Raw genomic sequence first — 23744 nt, 5'->3', positions numbered from 1 at the left:
TACTTCACATAAAAACCTTCATATAGATCCCAAAGTTCACTTATTTATTTAGACTATTTGTTGATATCACAGCACTGTCCTTTCTTAAATGCAAAACAAACAAAACAAAAAAGCAGGTAAAGAGAAGGGTATTTATTGCCTCAAATAGTTCCTTATAATGGTAAAACAATTGCTTCCTTTCTAACTGACTGAAAAGTTACAGGATACAGTCCTCAAATATTCAAATCTTACCTTTAGAGATAAACGTGAATGGTTTCTTCATCCAATTGTGATTCAACATTCCCTAACCATTAAGGTACTAATTTATGCAAGAAAGTAGAGGTCCTAATATGTGTTACATTTTATTCGGAAATATAGATGACAATCCCTCTTACTAGGTAGCTTAGAGTGACTAGTTCTTGCCATAATGTTGTCATAGTGATAGTGACATCAATGTACTTCATGGTAATCAGTGCAGCGATTTATCTGAGAAAATATTAGTGCTGATTCCTGATGCGTTTTACATTTTAAAATGCTGAAAAATATACTATTTAATATATTACAGGTAAATGGGCTTTACTTAAGTAAAGCAGACCAAAACTCTAGACAGACTGATTGATCCATGTATCTGCAAAATGTACATTAAAAAAAAGCATCTGAATGGATAAAGGGGATATTGATGAACAAGCCAGGAGATCATGATTAACCGGTTGCTAAGGAAGATCCTGCTCTCAAGTGCCTTTGCCAAACACAAAAGCTCCTCAAGTCATGGGCTCGGTTTAATTATTTTGTTAAATCCTTTTTAATTTCTTTGGACTCCAAGAGTGATATGGTGGTGATAGTCCTGAATTCTGGATTCCATCCCTCACAATCTTGGCAAACACTTTCAGTCCTCACCTTTCATGCCAAAGGGTTGTTACTGAAACTTCAGATGTTACACTTGGTAGTTCAATTACCTCTTACTCCAATGCCTTGCAGACTAATGTCACAATAAGCAACGAGAAGAACATTGGCAGAACCTCTCTGAGATGGAGAGGAATCCCCCGTTTTTAGGTCACCAGCACATTAAAAATGAAAACAACGTATATAAACAAAAAGGGTTATAATTTTGTGTATTTAAAATGGCTTCTTTTTATAAACTATTTTAACATCAAACTATGATACAATAATTAGGCTTTTCACACAAAATTATAGGATTTATTTTAAAAATAATAATTCATAATATTATTAACCAGTAAGGGATCCCATGCTGAAATTTGGAAGAACATTACTCTCTTTTCCAATCCAGGCAACGAGTCTCTGTAACTGATTGTACAGCCTCATTTTGAGACCTTAATGCCTTCATGCATGTGTGAATATGGCCAGTCATAATGCTTTATCTATGAGTAATTAATCCTAATTAAAATAAAGGGATATCAGAGGCACTCAGGGCAAAGTAGACCTTACCATAGCCAAATTCCAGACTCAGAAGTATTTTTTGTTTGTTTTTTAAATTTACACTTTCTGGTTTGTGTAAAATCTAAACACGGGGAGGGGGAAGGGTAAGCTGGGACAAAGTGAGAGAGTGGCATGGACATATATACACTACCAAATGTAAAACAGATAGCTAGTGGGAAGCAGCCGCATAGCACAGGGAGATCAGCTCGGTGCTTTGTGACCTCGTAGAGGGGTGGGATAGGGAGGGTGGGAGGGAGACGCAAGAGGGAAGAGATATGGGGATTTATGTATATGAATAGCTGATTCACTTTGTTATAAAGCAGAAACTAACACACCATTGTAAAGCAATTATACTCCAATAAAGATGTTAAAAAAAAAAATCTATCAATTTTTGGAGGATAAACTATGAAAACCGTAACTGGATTACTTTCAGTTAGCTATTTGCTTCGTTAATCATTCTCATTGGTTGGACTCTGAAAAGTAGCATTGCTTCTTTGCCAGCCTTGTAATTTCACTTCAAAAACAGTGACTTAGACATGGCCAAACACGATAATCTCTCTGCACTGACAGGAATATCTTTTAGTTGATTAAAAAAAGGATGTGTTTACTCAGGGCTCTGTTAATAAAGATAGATTTCATAGAGCTGATTTTGATTCAGTATTATTAATCAAGGGTTTTATTTCCATTTAGGCAATTTTCACAAGTCACAGAATTGATATTTGCAGTTTTGAGTATTTACTTTATGCCATACCATCTCAGACCGGTTTAGTGTGGAGGGATTGGAGGCCAAAAGCAATGCTGAATGTTTGCTGTCAGTAGTCTGTTTACTCGCTATATTTACATCTATAGGAACATACATATGAATATATTCATACTCTTGAGAAATTATCATAGATCAGAGCTTCCCAAATGGAGGCTATTTTGCCACCCAGGAGGCATGTGCCAATATCTGGAGATATTTTTGTTTGTCACAACTTGGTAAGAGAGGGTGCTACTGGCATCTATTAGGTAGAGGACATGGATGGTGCTAAACATTCTGCAATGCACAGAACAGGCCCTCACAACAGAGGCTGACATGGTCTCAAATGCCTCAAATGTCAATAGTGTCATGGGGTAGGAACACTGCTATTCACACACACACACACACACACACACACACACACACACAGGATATATAAAACAAGCTGATAATCATGGCCACATACTGTTGCTCAGAAAAGTAGATCAAATAATTTGCATCTTATAAAATGTTAATGTATCAAGGTTTAATCTTAAGCATGGTATGTGGTGAACCATCCCAGTTTTCAGACACATGCTCAGGCTACCTCAAAACCAGTACCAGTGCTGGACACTGTTTCTTATATGTTGTAAGTAAACATGTGGTTTGCTGAATTGAGTTGAATGTATCTTGCTGCAATGGATATCTATTTGGGAAAGTCACCATACTTCCACTCAGCAAGACTTGCTAGACAGTACAACCCTAAAGGATGCATGATAGCCTGTTTACATTGTGCACATGCTCTGTCTGGATGGCTAACCATATTGTCAGGAGCATATTTTGTTTTGTATTACTAAACATGTGTCCAGGAAAACATTTACCACCCAGAAGAGTAGAGATCAAATCCAAGATAACACACTATCTCTGGTAGAAAAGAAAAAAAAAAAGGAAAAGAAAAAGAAAGATTAATTCAAAAAGATTTGAGATATCAAGATTGCACAGAATATTTTATCATAATTGGTATATCTGTCTTCTTTAGCTTAAAAATGATTTTTTTCCCTAACTGCATGTTTCGTTTCTTACTTCTCATCACTTTTTCTCCCCAATTGTCCTATCTTATCCTTCAGTTAGCAAACATTCACCTAAAATACCCGATATACTCCATAAAATTATTCCTACAAATAATACTGGAAGTAGTTGAGGGAATTACTAGGCACTGGTATTGCAGAAGAGAACTGTCCAATAGGACTCTCTGCTCTGTAGGAAATTCTATTCTGCACCCACCAACACAGTCACAACTAGTAGCACGTGCCTACTGAGACCTAGAAATGTGGTCAGTGTACCTAAGGAAAAAATTTTTCAATATCATTTTATTTAACTTTGACTAGGAGCTAGTGTATTGAAGAGTGGAATTCTAGAATACCGATGACTCAAAGAAATTGAGGTTACAGGAAACAGATAAAACCGATTTGAACAGAAGGACAGAAGAAATACTAAGACAAAAAAGGAAAATGATTATGATGAATCAATGCCTATAAGAGTTTAATCTTCTTTTGACATTTAGGTTCTTTTGACATTTAGGTTCCACGGCTTTATTGGAGGTGGAAATGTCTTATCTAATTTTTCAGCAACTTGATGTGACTTTGCTTTGGGGCAATTCTAGGAATTTACAAACTTCAGATTTGGGTGAAACATTCCTGTAATTGATTTATAGTAAAAGAAAACTAACTACATGTTTTATGAGATTTAAAGATTTTTTTGATAGAGGAACAAAACATATGGACATCTGGATAGATGAAAGGGAGAAGTCTGCTATTTAGCACTCCAGAGGAGAGATGGCTGCCAGACAGGGACACAGAAGAACTGCCCTCTCTACCACCCCAGCAGGTATCAGCAAGCTATAGCTGTAGGGGATAAAGGGGAGAGAGTCAGCTAGGTTCAGAGAGATCCCTGTGGGTTGGCTAATTTGGATGATTTTTCAGGCTCCGGGCATAGGGGCTGTCCTCAGTTTTGTCTGGTTCCTGACCCTGAGGCAGTTAGCATGGATGCACCATGATCCTGAATGTGAGAGCCTGATAAGGGAAGTGGTTGGGTTGTGGACTTAATCAGCTGCTCAAGAAGGAGAACTGACCAGCTTTTAGTCAGGCCCTCAAAACTGGGTCAAGACAGCGCAAAAACAAAACTCTCTTACAGTTGACTTCTTGTTGTCTTGGCATCAGTTTTGAGTTCAATTATTTGAAGAATTCCAGTAGCCCAAGTAGTAGAGGAGACTTCTACAGAGTGGCATATAAATGCCCCTAAACTGCCTAGGAAAACATTTTATTATGGGAGTCAGAAGGAGGGAAACAAGTAGAAGTATAAATAGGTCAACCGTATCCAAGTTTCCTGTTTATATGGCAAAAACAGATCTGAAGTTTGGGGGTCTCTAACAATATCATGGTGGACTTGTAAGGTGTGTGACAGTATGAATTATGTAGTTTGTGATAGTAATATCTTGGTGTTTCCCTTGAGTCAAGGTGGTAGGTGCAGCAGTTTTGTTGACGGAGAGTGTGAACTGCTAGCTCAGCAAGGTATAGGTGAGTCGTATTTGTTTGTAGCCATGGGGAAGGGGTGGTTTTGGTGGCCGTAGACACAGGGTGGGCATTTGTGGGGGGCAAGGTAGAGCAAGAAGGGAAGTAGGAGAAGGCTCTGGGGAGTGGGAGGTCCAACTGAAGGGTGGACCAATGTGAGGAAGTTACCTACCTGGGGAAGAACTAATTTCCATTAATTTTTTAATAGCACAGAGAGCAGTAACCTTTGTAAGATTTCCCTTTAGGTATGCAAGTATAGCTATAGAACAAGGAGCATACCACAAGCTAAGTAAACAGCAAACTCAGGAAACACAGAATCCCTAACATCCAACGAAAAAAAAAAAAAAACAATAACTGTTTCATGTCAGCATCTTAGGAGAGACAACTGGTGGGTGTTGCTGGTATGGTGGTCTCAGTGTCCAGGGAGTAGTTTTCTCTGTCACAGGGTGCAAAGTCATCTCCAGTGGAGTAGTCTTAGGCCCAAGTAGTGTCATCTAGGGTGATACCTTCTCAAGAACAAGCTCCTGGTCCAGGGCAATGCGGTTTGGGATATGGCACTGGGGGTATCCTTTATAAGTGGATACCCACTCAAGTGAATATGGGTTTTGTTTTTGTGGCTCTGTGGTATTATAACAAGACTGAGCTTCTTTTTTTAAAAATTTATTTATTGATTTATTGATTTATGGCTGCATTGGGTCTTCGTTGTTGCGTGCGGGCTTTCTCTAGTTGTGGCGAGAGGGGGCTACTCTTCGTTGTGGTGCACGGGCTTCTCACTGCAGTGGCTTCTCTTCTTGTGGAAACCTAGGCGCCTGGGCTCAGTAGTTGTGGCACACAGGCTCAGTAGTTGTGGCTCACGGGCTCTAGGGCACTGGCTCAGTAGTTGTGGCACACGGGCTTAGTTGCTCTGCAGCATGTGGGATCTTCCTGCACCAGGGATTGAACCCATGTCCCCTGCACTGGCAGGCGGATTCTTAATCACTGCACCACCAGAGAAGTCCCAAGACTGAGCTTCTTGTAAAATATCAAGGCGATTTTGGTCCTGGGAGCTTGACTTATATCTTTCAAACAAAGTCTTCGTGGGTGCACAGCTAGCAAAGATGATGCTTGCCTCAACGAAGTTGCTATCACTGAACTGAAGCACCGGAACCCAACTGACAATTAAATCCCTGATTAAGGGTGGCCACATCTAAAAGCTCCCAACTGTCCAAGATTCTGTCCAGATGGGTGATGAAAGGGATTCTACTGCAGATAGGTTTTTAAATCACATGGCCTATTTGGGGTGCATCTTGTTAATAGGATGTCACGTTTGTCAACTAAAATATCTGTGGCTGAGCTTGGAGCTCCAGCATAGCCTATAGGCAGGCCCTCCAATTTAGGCAATTACCATGGGCCCTTTGCCTCAGTTGTTGGCTTGGTTGGTAATGGAAAAGCCAGTGAAGACTTCAGGTTGTAGGGGTGTGGGCTCCAGCATCTGCCAAGTTTGGTTAAAACAATGGTTTACTTGGAGTGTTGGAGCCTCTGGATTGCAAACCAGTGAAAGCATCCAGACCAATAGCAACGAGACCAATGGTCAACAAAATAGTGTGTGGCTGCACTTGATAGACCTTTGTTGTTTGATGTCAATTTTTCTCTGGCTTGTATTATTATCAATGAAGGGTTGTCTGGCTTCTTCATTATGGGATATGGTGTTGACTTTATTATTATCTCCTAATGTTATCTCCATTTTTATTTACCAAGTCCAGTTTCCTAGCTCCCTAGCAGCCCACATCGTCTGAGGGAATAGTCCTGGAAGAATAATTTTAATTTTCTGGAGGGAATCAGATGGAGAGCCAGGATTAATTATCTACGCCTTATAACCTGAATACTGATGAAGATTTTTTTGAGTGGTAGAAGTTTAGGCTCAAATGAGTCACATGTCAGATGGGCAGGTTCCTGGCCCATGGGACAGTCTATGGTTAACAGGTCCCAGAAGAGTATGTACCCTACATCTGGCCTCCAGCGCTATGGGGGTGGAACAGAATTGAAAATCTGTAAAGGTAGAAAAAGACATTATTAAAGGGCCTCATATATAATTCATCTTTATATACATCCAGCCAGACATATTCCCCCTTTAAATATAGGAAAGGTCGAAAGGAAGGTTTTTTTTTTAAAGCTGGTGTGTGGTATGAGTTGACTAAGGGGCCTTGAATTAAGAGAGATTAATGCCTGGGGGCATGAAAGACACTGCCTAGTGGTTTGTCATTTTTTGACTGAAGAGAGAGTTCTTTGAGGAGCCCATTAGGCCTCTCAATTAAACCAGGTGTCTGGACCTGCTGGGGTAGTGAGTTTTATTGACTGACAGTCCAGGAGCCCAGCATTGTGTATTCTGAGAAGTGAAATATGTGCCTTGATCACTATCGGCCGTGTCTGGAACACCCAAGGAGATAAGGAGTGTCCTGATGGGGCCTTATATTGTGGCCTTAATATATGTAGAGATACGTGTAGCCTTGATTTCTATTTTGGGTATCTGTGAGCAAAGTGGTTCACAGAGTCCTTTACCTTGAACAGAGGGAACAACTCTTAGGCAATGACTCAAGAATTTTTTAAAAAATACATGTATATGGAATAATTTGCTGACTAGGGCGTACAGTGCTAAAATGACTGAAATATGGCAAATTTTCTGCCTCTTGGGCCCTGTCCTTTGTCATGGACATACCAGTTAGGAGATGGAAAGCAGTGCCATACCACTGAGCGTCAGTTATGATGGTGGCAATGTCACCCATATAGTCTATGAAGTTTCACTGCTGTTCCACCAGTTGATCCCAAGGGACTCCCCGGGTAGCTAAGGTAACTGGGAGAAGGGCAACCTTATCCAGCAGCCTGGCATCTGGCAAGAAACTGAGGAGAGGAGAGACAAACCCCTCCTCCAGGTGGAATATTCCAGAAGGCCCAGGTTTGGTTCCATTCTTTATCAAGGAGGCCTAAGTAGAGGTGCTCAGATTGAGGGGTGCTGCATTTATGACCCAAGGCATAATGGGCAACTGGGTATAGAAAGTCACAGGCTCAGGGATCCATGAGAACCACGATTTCTAGGAAAGACCAGTATGTGGCCAGTGATTTTTGCTCTAATGGTGTACAGCACAGAGCCAAGGTCAGTTTCTAACATCAGAAGCCCAACGGCAACCTACGGCCTTCATAAGCGTCCTGAGACTCCTGGAGGTGTGAGAAGAGGGTGCTAAAACTTCTGTAGCGAAGGAGCCTCTGAGGAGAGTAACATGAGTGCCTGTCAATTTTTTTTTTCTAAATCAGTGTTTTTAATAAAGGGAAATGTGCTTCTGAGAGAAAGTAACTGAGCTTGTTGGTTTGTAGTCCTTTCAACAATACAACCTGATATTTAGCTGAGAGTAATTATCGAGATCAATACCATTCAGTGACTCTCTGTATTTAGGCAAAGAGAAGCCTCACTGGTGTTTCCTTTTAGAAGAGATACATCCACTGAGATGAAAGGCCCGACTTGATTTTTCATGAGATGCTTTTACTTTGATTTTCATTTTCTTCATGTCGGCATGCCTTGTGAGACTGTGTTTTATTGCAAACCTTTTGCACCAGCCAGCATATTCACACACAAACGGGTGCTTTTCCTCAGGCAGGGAGAAAATATGGCTCTTGAGACCAAGCATGTTGCATAGCTTCCACCATGGTCTTCTCTTGGACACTGACACACATCCCTTTCTGGGACACGAGTTTTCACATGTTGCTTACCCTCACCTCTCTGCTTGAATGTTTTCTGGCATGCTTCACATGTTATTTTCTTTTTAGCGGGTTTCTCTCACATGTTTTTGGCACAATGAACATCCCTTTTGACACAACGTGGCTCTCGTAGACTTTTCTTCTCATCCTTTCAGACTGCCGGGTGAAACAAAAGTGCTTGCCATTTCTTTCAGGGTTTCACTTGAACAGTGATTCATTTTTCTGCTGGCACCGATGGATTTCTAGCTGCTGCTGTTCTTAAAGGTCTTCTTACAACCTTCAAAACAGCATACGTATTGTTTTTGCTGATTTTCACGTTTGCACTCAAAATGTTTCTTCAAGCTTGATTTTCTGTTGAGTTTTTATTTTTAAAAAAATTTGTGGCCACACCGCACAGCTCGTGGGATCTTAGTTCCCTAACCATGGACTGAACCTAGGCCCTCGGCAGTGAGAGCACAGAGTCCTAACCACTGGAGCACCAGGGAATTCCCTTGTGTTGAATTTTTAATCACAACCACTCTCTGAAGAATAAATAGCTGTTCTGCCATGTGGAGCAGGATGTGGCATCTCCCAGGGTAGTCCCTGGTGATGGCTTGGCTACACTCTTCATTATCACAGACCCATGCCCTCTCCCCATGTGCTTGCACAGGTGCATATCTAGCTTTCAGGCCTACTGCGATTGGCTCTGGAGTCAGGTAAGGAGCAAAAGAACCTCCTGGGGACCATGCGGAGTCGGGGAGGGAGCAAGGGCAGCTGGGGTGGGGCGGGGCTGGGCGGGGCTACTGCCTATCCCAGTGAACAGCATCTGCAGAGAACACGTCAGTGACGGGCAGGAAGGACACTGCCCCCGAGATCAAAGCCTGGCACCCCAGGGAGCACCCGTGCAGGGCCAAGAAGGCAACCACATGTGTGGTCCCTTGTGGTCACCATGTGCAGGCAGCCGAGACTCTGCCCAGAGTGAACCACTCTGGACCAACCCCACATACCACCCAGATGTACATTCTGGAATGTTTCCCCATGGGGTCTATCGATGTTAATTTGGACCAGTTTTATAGCCTTTTGTTGGAGGGGGTCCCATTCAAGGCGGGCTGATTAGTAAGTAACAGTATCAGAGAGAGTAAGTAGAATCTCTACACGAGGACTATATTGCCTACAGAATGCAACACTGACTAAACGATGCTGGAGTTTTATGTCCTTAATGAGTGTGTTAACAAACGTCCTTAAAGGAGGATGTCATCGCTGGAATATCATATCTGCGCTGATGGAGAACAGTGGATGCAGTTAGATGTTGTCTGCAGAGACTGTGCGCAATTGCAAAGAGGTCCTTACTCTAGAAGGTGGCTGGAAAAGGTGCACTGCTTCCCTTGGGGGTGAAGGCAAACTGACGCTGAGAGGCTGTTAAAATAGGCACTGAAGAGAACATATTAGCCAAACCTTTTACTATCAAAATATTTACTGGTTGTTAATTGGATGACATCAGTAATTTTAATAATATTGGGTATTGGGAATGGGGACCTTAATGGATGGGACCATAGTATTAAAGTTGCAGTAATCCATTGTGAGGCATTATTCTTTTTTTTTTTTCTTCAATTTTTGAAGGTTTAAGAACAGGCAAAATTTGCCTATTAAATGGAGAGGCGGTGGACATAATCACCCCTTTATTAATTAGGTCTTATATGAAGTTTGCGTTCTTGAAGGCCCTGTTTTAACTTAAATTGGACCACTTTAATATTTTAACTGGGTCTTTTTTTGTCAAGCCAGTTTCTAAGTGCCAAAGACTTTACTTAGCTTCAATTTATTACTCATTATTTCAGAGTGTCTATTTCCAATATAGAATATTTTAGGGCAATAGATATTATGACTATGGGAAATTTAGGCAGGGCTATAACATAAAATAAGGAATATCTCTTTTTTCTGTATTTTCTGTTTAGTTACTCTCCTAGGGTTATAGGGGGTTCCATGTTTATATTTAGTAGGATCTTCTGATAAAACTGTAATATGAGATCCAGTATGATTAAATCCATGAAGTCAACTGGTGCATTTTAGCAGTTGTTAAAGTTAATTTAGCACCTATGCTGTAGAGGCACAAAAGGCAATCAGCACCCTTTTTATCTTTTTGTCATAGAAATTATTTTAGTAAATTTTGGATTTTCAATTGTTTAAGTTATGGACCTTTGTTTAAAAAAAATATTACACACACACACACACACACACACACACACACATATAATTCAGTTTTTATTTTCTCCCCCTGTATCTAGGTTTTTTTCCTTTCATTCCATTATTTTCCCTCTGTTTTGGGCTTCTAGTCACCTATGCCTGTGGTTTCAGTTTGTCTCTGTCTCATAACTCAGTGTGAACCATCTAGGTGGTTATAGGAAAGGAGCGGGTAGGGGCTCATGGCCTGCCTTTAGGCAGCCGGCTCTTACTCCAGGCCTTCGCAGCCCACCACTAGAGGACTGGGGTTTGCAGCCTCTCCCTGGGACAGCTCAGTAAAGCCCACTGTCAGAAGTATCAGTCCCTTCACATGTTATGTTGGGGCGCTCACTAAGGCCCAAGCACAATGGGTAGGGGTCTTGTATTTTTTAAGTAATTGGATACCTGGCGGGTGTTCTGAAGGGGGTTGCTGGGATGAAATCTTTGTTTCCTCGAGCCAGAGGGCCCCTTTGGATTACAGGTTGGGTGGCTGGTCTTTGAAGGTGCAGCCTGTGATATTCCTGACAGTCTAGGGAGCATAAAGGTCTCTGTGGACAGCCAGGAGATACGCAGCCACAAAGAGAGGGAGCTGCCACCCCCACCTGAGCAACATCAAAATGACACCCAGCTGCCACTTCTCTCCCATGGGGGGAGCCCAACCAACATCTTCCTGCACAGGAGTCCCCTGAAACACACAGACCAACCAGTTCTGCCCCAAATAACGATGAAGAAACACCACCACCATCAAGGAGAGCCCCCTGGAACAGGTCTCTGCCAAACACAGACTGTGACAAAAAGCAGAACCTCCGAATCTTCCAGCCTGGAAAGCACAGCTCAACTGGCCTCAGGCTGCAAGACTAAAGCCCAAGCTCAAATTCCATCCCAAACTGCTCTCCCTGTGGTCTGGAGCCAATTAGTGAGCCAAGAGCAGTCTCGCAAGAAGTTATCCAAGAGTCAGTGGTTGTGGCCATAGTGCCAATTGTTTTATAAGACTAAGAATTCTTTTGATGGTGGGATACAACACACTGATTCACGCAGATGAAAGGCTGAATGTTTTGTTACTTAACGCGACTGAGAGAGATGGCCGCTGGGCAGGGCCACCCAGGGAATGACACCCAGGGAGGAGGTCACAACAAACTAGAGTTGTGGGGTGCAGCTAGGTAGGCAGCTTTGGCAAGCAGTGTGGGGTTAGTTAGGTTTTGCAGGCTCCCTGAGGACTGGCTGATTTGAATCATTTAGTGTACGGCTTATCCCTAGTCTGGTACTTGCAGTGATTAGGGTGATGCCACGTGGCCCAGAGTGTGAGGGCCTGGTAAGCAAAGTTAACTTTTCAGAGCAACGGTGGGCTCTAGCAAAGCGCATCCTACACTCAGAGGCCGACAGCAGCCGGACTGCAAGGCTGAAAGCCTGGCACTGGATAAATATCCAGGTCCCTTCACAATTTATAGGCACCTAGAGATTTGATTTTAAAAATTTGTTTAATGATTGACAAAGGCCTATTTTTTTTTTTCATTTCTTGGCACATAAACTGCATGTTTAAATTAGGCACAGTTTTCTTAATTACTTTTTTATAAACATGAAATACTGGTTCATTTGATGAGATTCTTTTCAGAATTTTCTAAAATTCCAATAAAATACGGAGAAATGATGTCAGCTCTTAAAATCCTCCCATATGAGTGTTCATTTTGAAGCCTTAAGAGAGTTACTGAATTTCACAAAGTGCTATATTTGTAATAAACCTGCTGACTAAGGAATTCTTACCACAGATTAATTCAACAGGGTTAGGCAAAAATAAAATATCATAGTTTCCCTACTCTTGGTTAGTTTTTAAATGCTTTAAAAAAATTAAGAGACACTCCAATAAATGTAATTTTTAGGGCTTACAGCAGCCAAATTAATATAGCAACCCAATATAACATTAACAGGCTACTACAATGATTTTATGTAGATTTGTGCAAAGTAACTTCAAATACATATTTCATACTGCTCAGCAATCCATCTGTGTTAATCTAGAAACTTCATCTCTCAATTTCCACAATTATTACTTCAATTTTTTTTTTTCTCTTTCCCTCCTTCCTCTTTCTTTCCTGTTACATTAGAGGCAGTTTTTCTTTTCCTATCTAAGGTAACTCCTCCCATCTGTGTGTTTGGACCCCATTATAATTTTTCAGGAGTATTATCCAACTTCCCTTTCCTGAATATTCAACCAAACCTTCTCAACTAGATCTTTTCCATCTATATGGAATCATTCCTACGCCTCTATTCCATATCATCCTTACTTACAGCCCTATCTCTCTGCCACTCCACTGTTAATCTTTTAAAAAAATTATGTCTTGCTGTCTTTGTTTTTTCATCTCCTATGCATTTACTAACATAGTTTATGCCAACACGGCTTTTGTACCATTTATTTATGGAACAATCCTTCCTAAGGTCATCAGTGGCCTCCATTTTTTGGCCCCATGCCAACTCTAGGGGACATTTTTAGTGCTCATTTCATTGATTTCTCGGCAGCATCTGGCACTGTTAACTGTCTACTCTTTCTTGAATTACCCTCTTACTTTAGCTCCCATGATGCAATACTCTTGTACAATGCCAGAATTAAAGTACCTGAGTGAAAGCAACATCAGTAGGAATTTAAGAAGAAAAGAGATGAAACACATCACCAGCAAACCTGATTGTCCAAAGATAATCGTGTGATGGTTGCATAGACCATCCACCAAAGTCCCTTCTCCCTTCTTTAGTAGTAACTGGACATAATATGCCCAGTTATATTACATTTTTCAGCTTCTCTTGCAGTTGGTTGTGACCATTTGCTGAAATTCCCTCCGAAGGTAGGTAAGAAGCACTACAATGGTCCTATGAAACTTCCCACATATCCTGCTCTGTGCTCTTACCTGTTTCGTGGGGGCAAGTCGAAGATGGCAAAGATATAGTCAGCTCGGAACTCTGAATGACTAAGTGAAGCAGAGATAACCCCCTTTCACTGTCATAAACATACATCTCCTTGGGCTGGAAAATTGTCCCAGAGACTTTAATGTACATCAGAAACACCTGGAAAGTTTAACACACATTGCTGGCCCTCCACACCAGAGTTTCTGATTCAGTAGATCTAGAGTGGGGCTCGAGAATCTACTTTCCTGACAATTTTCTTTCTCATACTTTGAGAAGTGCTGCACTAGACTACTACGCAAAAAGAAACAAGTCTTTTATGTCTCTTTTTTCAGCCATTAAATTCAGAGTCTAATGTTAAAGGACTTAAGCTTCCCCTATCTAATTCAGAAATGATTATGGAAACATGATCAAAATTATCTCATTTTCATGCTGGTACGAGTAGCCAATTTGACACAAAATACAACAACCTTGGAAGCACATTGAATGACTGGGAAATGGGTCAAATTGTCTAAGTTCTCTGTTTTGTCATCTTCCTACAGATTGTCCTATTTCTCCTAAAACTGACCTCCAGCTTCTAGGCCACAGTACCATCCAAAGATGCTCAAATGTGTAAATAATTAAGGAACTAAGGCTTAGAGCAGAAGAAACAGGGAGACAAAAAATGGAGGGGAAAAAGTACTTCACAAAGCAACACGATTGTGAATTTTGAAACTAAAAAATATTTAGAAAAATAAAATTCATTCCAAAATTTATTTGGTATTTTGGGGTGGGAGTATCTGGGGTGGGGGGAAGAATGTGTATGCTATCTGGAACCAGGATACAAATTACAAATGCTCTCCAGAGAGAATGGGTATACCGGAGAGGAGTCAGCAGAAATGGTCAGTGATTCAAATCCTGTAACTGAGCGGATGAGAAACCTTGGACTACTGAGTTCAACCACACGGGGAGTGATCTAGACAAGCCCTAAGATCCCAACGAGATTTGACAATCTGACTCTGTTGCTGAACTGCTTATTTTATAACAGGGAAAAGAATAGATCTTTACCATCCTGCAATGACACATACATAGTAGGCTGAAAGCATTTTTGATGGACATGTATGTTTTTCATGACACTGAACTAGAATAGAGAGAGAATTCCATCCTTAAACCTGACATATTTCAGTTTAAATGCCTTGGATTTTTTTTCTTTTTTGGTGGGGGAATAAGATTTGAAGCTTGGGGCTTTCCTGGTGGTGCAGTGGTTAAGAATCCGCCTGCCAATGCAGGGGATATGGGTTCGATCCCTGGCCCAGGAAGATCCCACATGCCGCGGAGCAACTAAGCCCATGAGCCACAACTACTGAGCCTGTGTGCCACAACTACTGAAGCCCACGCACCTAGAGCCCGTGCTCGGCAACACGAGAAGCCACCGCAATGAGAAGCCTGCTTGCTGCAGCTAGAGAAAGCCTGCACACAGCAACAAAGACCCAAAGCAGCCAAAAATAAATAAATAAATACATTAAAAAAAAAGTAAAAAAAAAAAAAAAAAAAAGATTTGAAGCTTGAAACGGAAAGTTGAGACATGCTGATTCTTATAATTTCCAAGTAGTACAGGAAAGGGAAGAGAGCTTTCCTTCTTTAAAGACAGTTTGTACGACAGCTTTACTAATATTTAGTGTTTAAATCTGCCTCAGGTTTAGGAGATGCTTTTATTTAATTATCTTCTAAATGTCCTTAGGCCACTTAATGACTGAACATAGGTTTTCCCTTTCCCATTGTGATTCTCCATCTATTTCATATAACCATGATTGAGTTATTTAAATCGACAGTCTCTTTATTGGTTGACATTCAAGACACCTTAAATTTTTCAAGAAACCATTCAGACAAAGTAATGTCTCCTTTACTCCTCTCCTTAGGTTAAAAGCATAAACCCTAAAGAAACACAAATATTGTCTTTTTTTCTTTACCATTTCTTTTTTAAAAAATTTTATTTAGTATTTATTTTTTTGGCTGCATTGAGTCTTTGTTGCTGTGTGCGGGCTTTCTCTAGTTGTGGCTAGTGGGGGCTACTCTTCCTTGCGGTGCACGGGCTTCTCATTGCGGTGGCTTCTCTTGTTGCGGAGCATGGGCTCTAGGTGCGTGGGTTTCGGGAGTTGCTGCACTTGGGTTCAGTAGTTGCGGCACGCGGGCCCTAGAGCACGTGGGCTTCAGTAGTCGCAGTGCGTGGGCTCACTGCAGCTACAGTGAGTTGCAGTAGTCGGGGCACGTGGACTCAGTAGTTGTGGCTTGCAGGCTCTAGAGCGCAGGCTCAGTAGTTGTGGCTCATGGGTTTAGTTGCTCTGTGACACGTGGGATCTTCCTGGACCAGGGAACAAACCCATGTCCCCTGCATTGACAGGCAGATTCTTAACCACTGTGCCACGAGGGAAGTCCCAAATGTTGTCTTTGTGTTATCAAAGATACTCTAAATTTTGCTCCTGGAAGTATATCTTATAACTTCTCATCATCCCATGTCTCTCTCCCGTTTGACTATTACATGAGAAAATGGAAAAATTTCCAAGCAAGAACAAAGTGTGGCAAGTTAGGCAAACCAGAAATTGAAACAATAACATGAGAAAACACCTACCAAGGAAGTCTAAAGTTAATCTGATTTTGTAAAGCAGGAAGAGAATTGACAGATGACCACTAAAGTCACTGCACTGTACAATGTATTATAGAGGCACATTCAATGGAAATAAAAGACACGAGAGACTAAATTCTCGTGTTAGGGTGATTTCTAAGGATATTAGAACCCAGATTATGTATGCTGTAATATAGACAACCTGAAAGTAATATGGGAGGTCTGGTCTCAAGTCCTAACTGTTCCATTCCACATCTTACGAGATTAACTGGTTTACGGAGTGAACTAAATTTGATGGAAATGCGTTCTGGAAGTCTCTTTATTTTTAAGCAACTATTCCACTTATCATTCCTTTTTGATCCTTCCCTGCTCCCTGATGGAACGTTATACAAATCTCATAACTTCCAAGTCACTTCTATTTCCTCTTCAATCATTATGACTCACTCTCAGTCAACTTTATTCAAAAGATCAATCTAGTCTAAATCAGAGCTTCAATCTCTAATTCCATTCAAAGCTTGTTTCTTCTCCACAACTCAAGACTGGCCCATGGCTCAAAGTCTTCCTGTGAGAAAGGGCATTTTTACTTATCTTTCACTTTCCTTCATCCTTCTCCTCCTGCCTTTTCTGCTTCCTCTTGTACTGAGGTGAGAAAGGGGGAATTGGAGGAGGAGGGACAACAGTCTTTCCTCATATTTTTGTAGTCAGGCCTTTGTTGTCTTTCATGACAGCATTCCTATATGTTCGCTCTCTTAGGGCATATGTGTGGGTTTTTCAGAGGGCCGGAGGGGATCTCCACAATGCATAGGATTGTAGTGTGGATGCTAGGCTCTGGGGACTCTTGCTGGCAGCTTCCCTTTTTCACGGGGCACATTTAAGAAGACTCGAGCTGGGCTACTCTATTCTGCATCCATTGGCCTATGAATCCTTGTCATTTCCAATAGCAGGAATGCAAGCCACTTCACCCCCTCAGGTCTCTCTGCAATGGTGGACTGTTCTACCCTTTCTCCTACCCACAGAAGACTCCAGGCAATAAATAGGCCTAAGTCTTCATGTACATGAATGCTTCCACTCTGCCCGGATTCAATTAAGCAATGTCTCATGTTCAACTACAAGGGAAGTTGCAAGATGAGGCTGAGGTTCTATGCCTCTTAAAGCATTCAACCATGGTGTGCCGTAGTCTGCTTTTCTTAAAGACACCGCCAGTCTCTGTACGCTTTTCTTAGGTCACCTCACCTTGGGAGGGAAAGAGCCTCCATGTCCCAGTATTCTCTTCTGAGCTCCTAGCTCAACAACCCAGATGAATTCCCTGTCTCCATAAACTCTTCTAGACCTTATTTAGGCTGAATGGGATGTGAGCGTGAAGGTCAACAGAACTGTGTTAAGCGAATATGAAGAAGCATATGGCACAGCGCCTTCTATTTTATCAAAGCAACAAGGAAGGGTCAGAGGGGAGGCAAGTCCATTTAAGGCAAGGAATCTGATTTGAGGATGACACACCAAAAATAAGCCGCATGGACTACGGTCACTGCCCTCACTTACCTCCAGAAAAGAGGACTGGGTGCTGTGCATCTGCTTGATGGCCTCCTCTAAAGAATTATCGTCACATTATATATGCTACCAAATGTAAAACCGATAGCTAGTGGGAAGCAGCCGCATAGCAAGGGAGATCAGCTCGGTGCTTTGTGACCACCTAGAGGGGTGGGGTAGGGAGGACGGGAGGGAGACGCAAGAGGGAGGAGATATGGGGATATATGTATATGTATAGCTGATTCACTTTGTTATCAAGCAGAAACTAACACACCATTGTAAAGAAATTATACTCCAATAAAGAGGTTAAAAAAAAAAAAGGGATTATCGTCACAGAATTTTCAGCTATTTCACCCCACTAATACTGATACTCACTCATTCTAAGCCTACAGTACTAGACTTTGGAATGATCTCATACCCCAGTAAGCACTGTTACTGCTGCACAATCTTGTTAGAATTACCTTGTTGAAAGTGTTAGGTCCGTTTTGCAGAGAAGGAAGCGGAGCACTTCTGGGTTGACGAGTGCTACTGGAGGTCTAATTCATGAAGGGCTGCTGGTCCTCTGGAGCAGGTGGTCTCTGATATGGAAGAAGTGTATTTGATGCTGAGTTTGTGAAAACCTACAACGAATAAATATTTTCCCATCAAAAAACCCCAGCAAAACAAAGCCAAAGACTTACTGTGCCATCTTTTTTTAAGTACTGTAAGAATTACTGGTGACTGCTGGACACTCTAAAGCAGGGGAGCAATTTCTGCCTACAATGAGAAACTCTGGCGCACCATCTGAGAGCACAGAAATAGAACGCCTAACTTTCTGTTACCGAGGTGTTGTGATATTGGACGAGTTACCTAACCTTTACCTGAGCTCCCCAGCTGGGCTGCTGTATTAATGTCCTATGAGCGCCATAAGAAACTACCCCAAATTTGGTGGCTTAAAGCAACGCAGATTTATTCTCTTACAGCTGTGGAGGCCAGAAGTCTCCAATCAGTTTCCCTGGGCTAAAGTCATGGTGTTGACAGGGCTTGTTCCTTCTAGAGGCTCTAGGGGAGTATTCATTTGTTTGCCTTTTCTTGCTTCTAGAGGTCAGCTGCATTCATTGGCCTCACATCACCGCAACCTCTTGCTTCTGAAGTAATACCTGCCTCCTCTCTGATCTCCTGCTTCCGTCTCTTAAGACCCCTTAAAAGACGGACTACAGCCCATCTGGATGATCCAACTTAGTCTCCTCATCTCAAGATCCTCAGCTAAATCGCATGTATAAGGTGTCTTTTTGTTATCAGGGATCATTTACAAGTTCTGAGGATTAGGATGTGGATATCTTGGAGGCCAACATTCAGCCTACGACAGTTGCTTTAAGGATTAAATTAGATAATATTCATAAAGTACCCACCGTGCTGTCTGGCACATATTAACACTCAGCATGTGTTCACTTTCTTCCTTCTACCTCCTCATCCTATTTACTAGGTTGTATGATTTTGGTTAAGACACCTGATCACTAAAGAGTCCTTGCTGCCTCATCTGTAGAACTAGATATATTTATAACACCCCCTCTAGAAATATAATGATGGATAAGACTGACTTAGCGTCTGCCATCCTTAAGTTTTGAAGTTCACATTCTCTTCAAGGGAGCAGACAATAAAATCATTTTATATATAATATTATGATATATATTTATAGATATATGATATTAATTAGTGCCATTAAAGAACTTAGGCAGGGAAGGAGAGATAGAATACTGGGGGAGGGCAGGATCATGCATAGTCCACTCTCTCCATGTATATAGCACTGTCAAATGTCACCTCCATAGAAAGGACTTGATTGACCACATGATCTAAAACAGGGTCACTGCCCACCTACCTAGCTTTCTCTCTCTTTTTGTCTGAATTAAATTTTATGGCACTAATTACTCTCTCAAATTATATGTATTTATTTTATTTATTATTTTATCGTCTGCTCCCTCTAGAACAATATGAGCTTCGGGACAATGGGGGTTAATTCTGTCTTGTTCATCATTATACTCCTAGAAGAGACTGATAAGAGTAGGAGCTCAATTAATGTTTATCAAGTGAATTAAGGGGATGCATAAATCTCATTAAATACTAACACTAATTCTATTTAATTAGTTTGAGAAACAGTGGTAGATACACAGTTGTTTCATATCTAACTGGTAAGACAAACAAATACATTTTTGAATATGTGTATCATCTACCCAAAGATTGTAGTAAAAATGGTGAATTTCTGTGACTATTTATCAGAAACTTCTATTTTTTTCTTTATAACATCTATGCCAGAGGATAAATGATAATTTGTATACAACAATTATTTTAAAGACCACATATATATAACTTATCTTTTTACCACTTAACTTGAAAAAAGCTGTTGAAAATGTTTCTCTCACAATCATTTTCTGAAAATTGAGTAACTATAGGATGTATGCAGGAGAGAGATTATTTTCTCATACACAGGGAAGAAGTATACAGTATTACAAACATGCATGTAGACCTCTAATAATTATGAAAATAGGAAAGTATTTCAATTCCAGTTGGACTTCATATTTTAATCTGTGGTATTTTTATGTTCAATGAATACAGATAATTCATAAAAACACATGTTTCTTAAAATGAAAGCAATGACAGCCTTTAAATAACCGTATTCTAACTGTGATTCACTTTCAATTATACAGATTAGAATTAACAATTTAACTTTGTGACATGTTTACAAACCAGCAACTCTAAATTTATTGTTTTTAACATGTTTGTCATTTAAACTAATGTCCTTGTTAATGAATTGTTGATTGAAAATAAGAACACGTGTTATTTACCTGTTATTTCAATTAGTCACCATATATATACTATATATATATAATATATATATAAAATTTTGTTTAAATGAGCACACTGCCCATATAGGATTCTAGATTTAGAGATATCTTTAAGTAAAAATATTCCAAAAAATGTTGCCTGTTTTAAAAAAATCTCATTCAAGAATCCAATTTCTTTTTAAAATTGAGGTTGGTAAAAGTTATCTAAATAAAATTGAAATATATATTGGTTATCTGATCTACGAAAATTAAAAGCAGAGTTCACATACTATTTAAATACATATTGCTATCCCAGACATTTCCACTAGTTCCAACTGTCTATATTATAAGTCAATTTAGTTGTTTTGAGAGTTGGTAAATATGAGCACTCTACATTGTTTACAAGCTACATTTTTCCATGATAAGGTCAAATAATATATTTTCACCAAAAATACTAAAGGCTTCAGGATGGGTACCGCTCAGTAAGGATGGCCTTTCTAGCGTCACTGGTTCCTTCAGGGTTGATGTGTCAGAAGGTGGTGAGCAGGTGGATGCTGCTTGTGCAGGGAGACGACCTGCCAGGTTGGAAGCAGCAGTGGGTGGAGGTCTCACCCAACTTCTCACTCTGCCATGGCCAACTAAATATGACCACAAATGCTTTGGCCCTCTTCCCATTAAGGACCGGGGTCTCGCAAACCTGCCCCTTAGTATGGGCTGGCCGACGACAACTGACCAATAGAGTTTGGCACAGTGAAACTATTCCAGTTCTGGGCTTAGCTTTTAAGAATGTGGGCAGCTTCCACTGTGGTCTCTGGGAGCCCCAGACGTCCACATATGTAGTCCAACTACCTTGCTAGAGATATCATATGGTGAGGCCCTAACATTACATGACAAAAGAAAGGAAGAGAAGCCCAGCTGAGCCCAGCCCCCCAGCAATCCCCACCAAGACATAAGGCATATAAGTGAAACAGCCTCAGACTCCCCAGTTCAGCTCAGCCAACAGCTGAATACCACCCAGTGATCCAAATCATTTCCACAGGGGGCAGAAGAACTGTCCAGATGAGCCCTACCCGAATTCCTGACCCCCAAAGCAGAAGATATATTAAAGCAGTTGTTTTTTACACCCACACCCACTAACCTGTAGGGCAGTTTACCAGGGCAATAGGTAACCATAACGTCTCCTACGTAAGTCATCCTGACTTTAGCACAATTACCTTATATGTTTGAAAATCATCTTTGTCAAGCCATGTCACCAGATTTAACTCCAGAACGGGATGCACTGTCTTTTCGCAGTGGCCACAGTGATGAATTGTGGAAATGAATGTCTCACCACTTGCACAGTAAATCAAAACTATCTAATGTTATAATGAGCATGCAAAATCACTCATGTTCTGCTTTACAAGGTCTAGGAGAAACTGAGAAGGGCAGACGTGTCAGTGTATATATCCTTCAAAATCAGTGGCTCTAAAGCAGATCAACTTGACTTTCCTCTTTAGAAAAGAGCTAACACTGACTGTTCAGTCAGCTCGATTCAAGACGTTACAACCATTTTCAACTACTGTATTGCTCAAGTAAAATTAATATCCGAACTCTGTAATATCTACCATTTAAAAAAATCTATTGTAAAATCTTTGCCTAATCCCCATGTATGGGTTTGATATCTTCACTACCTTTTTCATAGTTTCCCAAATTCATTCCACTAATACTTTCATGATATCGTTTTCTACCTTAAAACCTTTCAATAATTCCTAATTATATATGATATTAAAAATCAACTTCTTATCCTTGTTTTCATGTCCTTCCATAGTTCTATAGTATTTTCTCCTGTCTACTCCAAAATTTACTTTTTTTTTAAACTGCTGGTCAGAGATTTCCCTGGTTGTCCAGTGGTTAAGAATCCGCCTTCCAATATAGGGGACGCGGGTTCGATCCCTGGTCAGGCAACTAAGATCCCACATGCCGCAGGGCAACTTAAGCCTGCACACTGCATCAACTGAGCCTGTGTGCTCTGGAGCCCATGCACCACAACTAGAGAGCCCATACGCTGCAACTCCTGAGCCCGTGAGCTCTGGAGCCCGCACACTGCAACAAAGAGCCCGCATGCCGCAACAAAAGATCCTGCATGCTGCAACGAAGATCCCGTGGGCCACAACTAAGACCCAAAGCAGCCAAATAAACAAATAAATAATAAAAAATAAATAAATAAACTGCTGGTCAGTATATCTAACTGTGGTAAATAATATCCAGTCCTGAAGAGGGAAAAGTTATATTCTTATCTGCCCAGGTTGAAGGTAGCATGATAGAGTTGAATAGGTAAAAGGGGCTCATATCCATTGGCGGCTTTCAGATCACTGCCATGGGTTTTAAGTCAACTGAGAAACTGCTTGATGGGCCCTCTAATGGGTATTAGCTCATATATCACAATGACAGACTTATGGACCAAGGAAAACTACAGGAAACATTTCCCTGTGGTTAAAATATCTCTACTAAGAGCCCACAACCAATCAGTAAATACCTCCTGCTTCTCTCAACCTACCAGTCTCAACTGATACTGTTTTGTACAGTTCAACTTTTTTTTTTTTTTCCCTTTACTATTATAGAGATCATTTATTATTTGGCAACGTTGGGAAACTTTTCAATTGATAGACATTCATACCCTTAACATCTTTAACATTTAATTTTAAAATGTTTAAGACTCAAATGAAAGGGGAAACAGTCTAAAATCCTTTGTACACTCCTAGGAAATAAAAATATGTAGGAAAAAATCAAAATCCTAATTTATTTTCAATATTTTTATATCAATTATATGTCTGTAGCTTTAAAATGTTTTCCTCTTGGCTGTTTCCTTGCTGTCATATTGTAGAGTAGTGGTTTTTAAACTTTGGAGTGCATTGGGAAGATCTGATATACATATTTAAAATGCTGGTTCTAGAGCCCATTCCCAAAGATTCTGATTAAGTAAGTCTGGCATGGAACCCAGGAATAGATGTTTTCTTAGGTTGGCTTCAGGCTACTTTTTTTTTTTTTTTAACATCTTTATTGGAGTATAATTGCTTTACAATGGTGTGTTAGTTTCTGCTTTATAGCACAGTGAATCAGCTATACATATACATACATCCCCATATCTCCTCCCTCTTGCTCTCCCTACCACCATCCCTATCCCACCCCTCTAGGTGGACACAAAGCACCAAGCTGATCTCCCTGTGCTATGTGGCTGCTTCCCACTAGCTACCTATTTTACATTTGGTAGTGTATATATGTCCATGCCACTCTCTCACTTTGTCCCAGCTTCCCCT

General features: G+C 40.8%; 1 protein-coding gene and 1 pseudogene across 1 annotated transcript in view; both read right to left on the bottom strand.

Annotated features, from left to right (window-relative positions):
• DGKB (diacylglycerol kinase beta) overlaps positions 1–23744 on the bottom strand; it is an 804767-nt gene that overhangs the window by 770529 nt on the left and 10494 nt on the right. The window contains exon 2 of the mRNA XM_068550569.1: positions 18109–18267. The gene's annotated coding sequence lies outside the window, so the exon portion shown is untranslated. The remainder of the gene's footprint in view (positions 1–18108; positions 18268–23744) is intronic.
• Positions 8145–23744, bottom strand: part of LOC137768306 (transcription factor IIIA-like) — a 75538-nt pseudogene continuing 59938 nt past the window's right edge.

Source organism: Eschrichtius robustus, chromosome 8 (genome assembly GCF_028021215.1).
Source record: "Eschrichtius robustus isolate mEscRob2 chromosome 8, mEscRob2.pri, whole genome shotgun sequence".
NCBI classification, from domain to species: Eukaryota; Metazoa; Chordata; class Mammalia; order Artiodactyla; family Eschrichtiidae; genus Eschrichtius; species Eschrichtius robustus.
The sequence above is the reverse complement of the archived record's forward strand: the minus strand, read 5'-3'. Positions and strand labels throughout refer to the sequence as shown.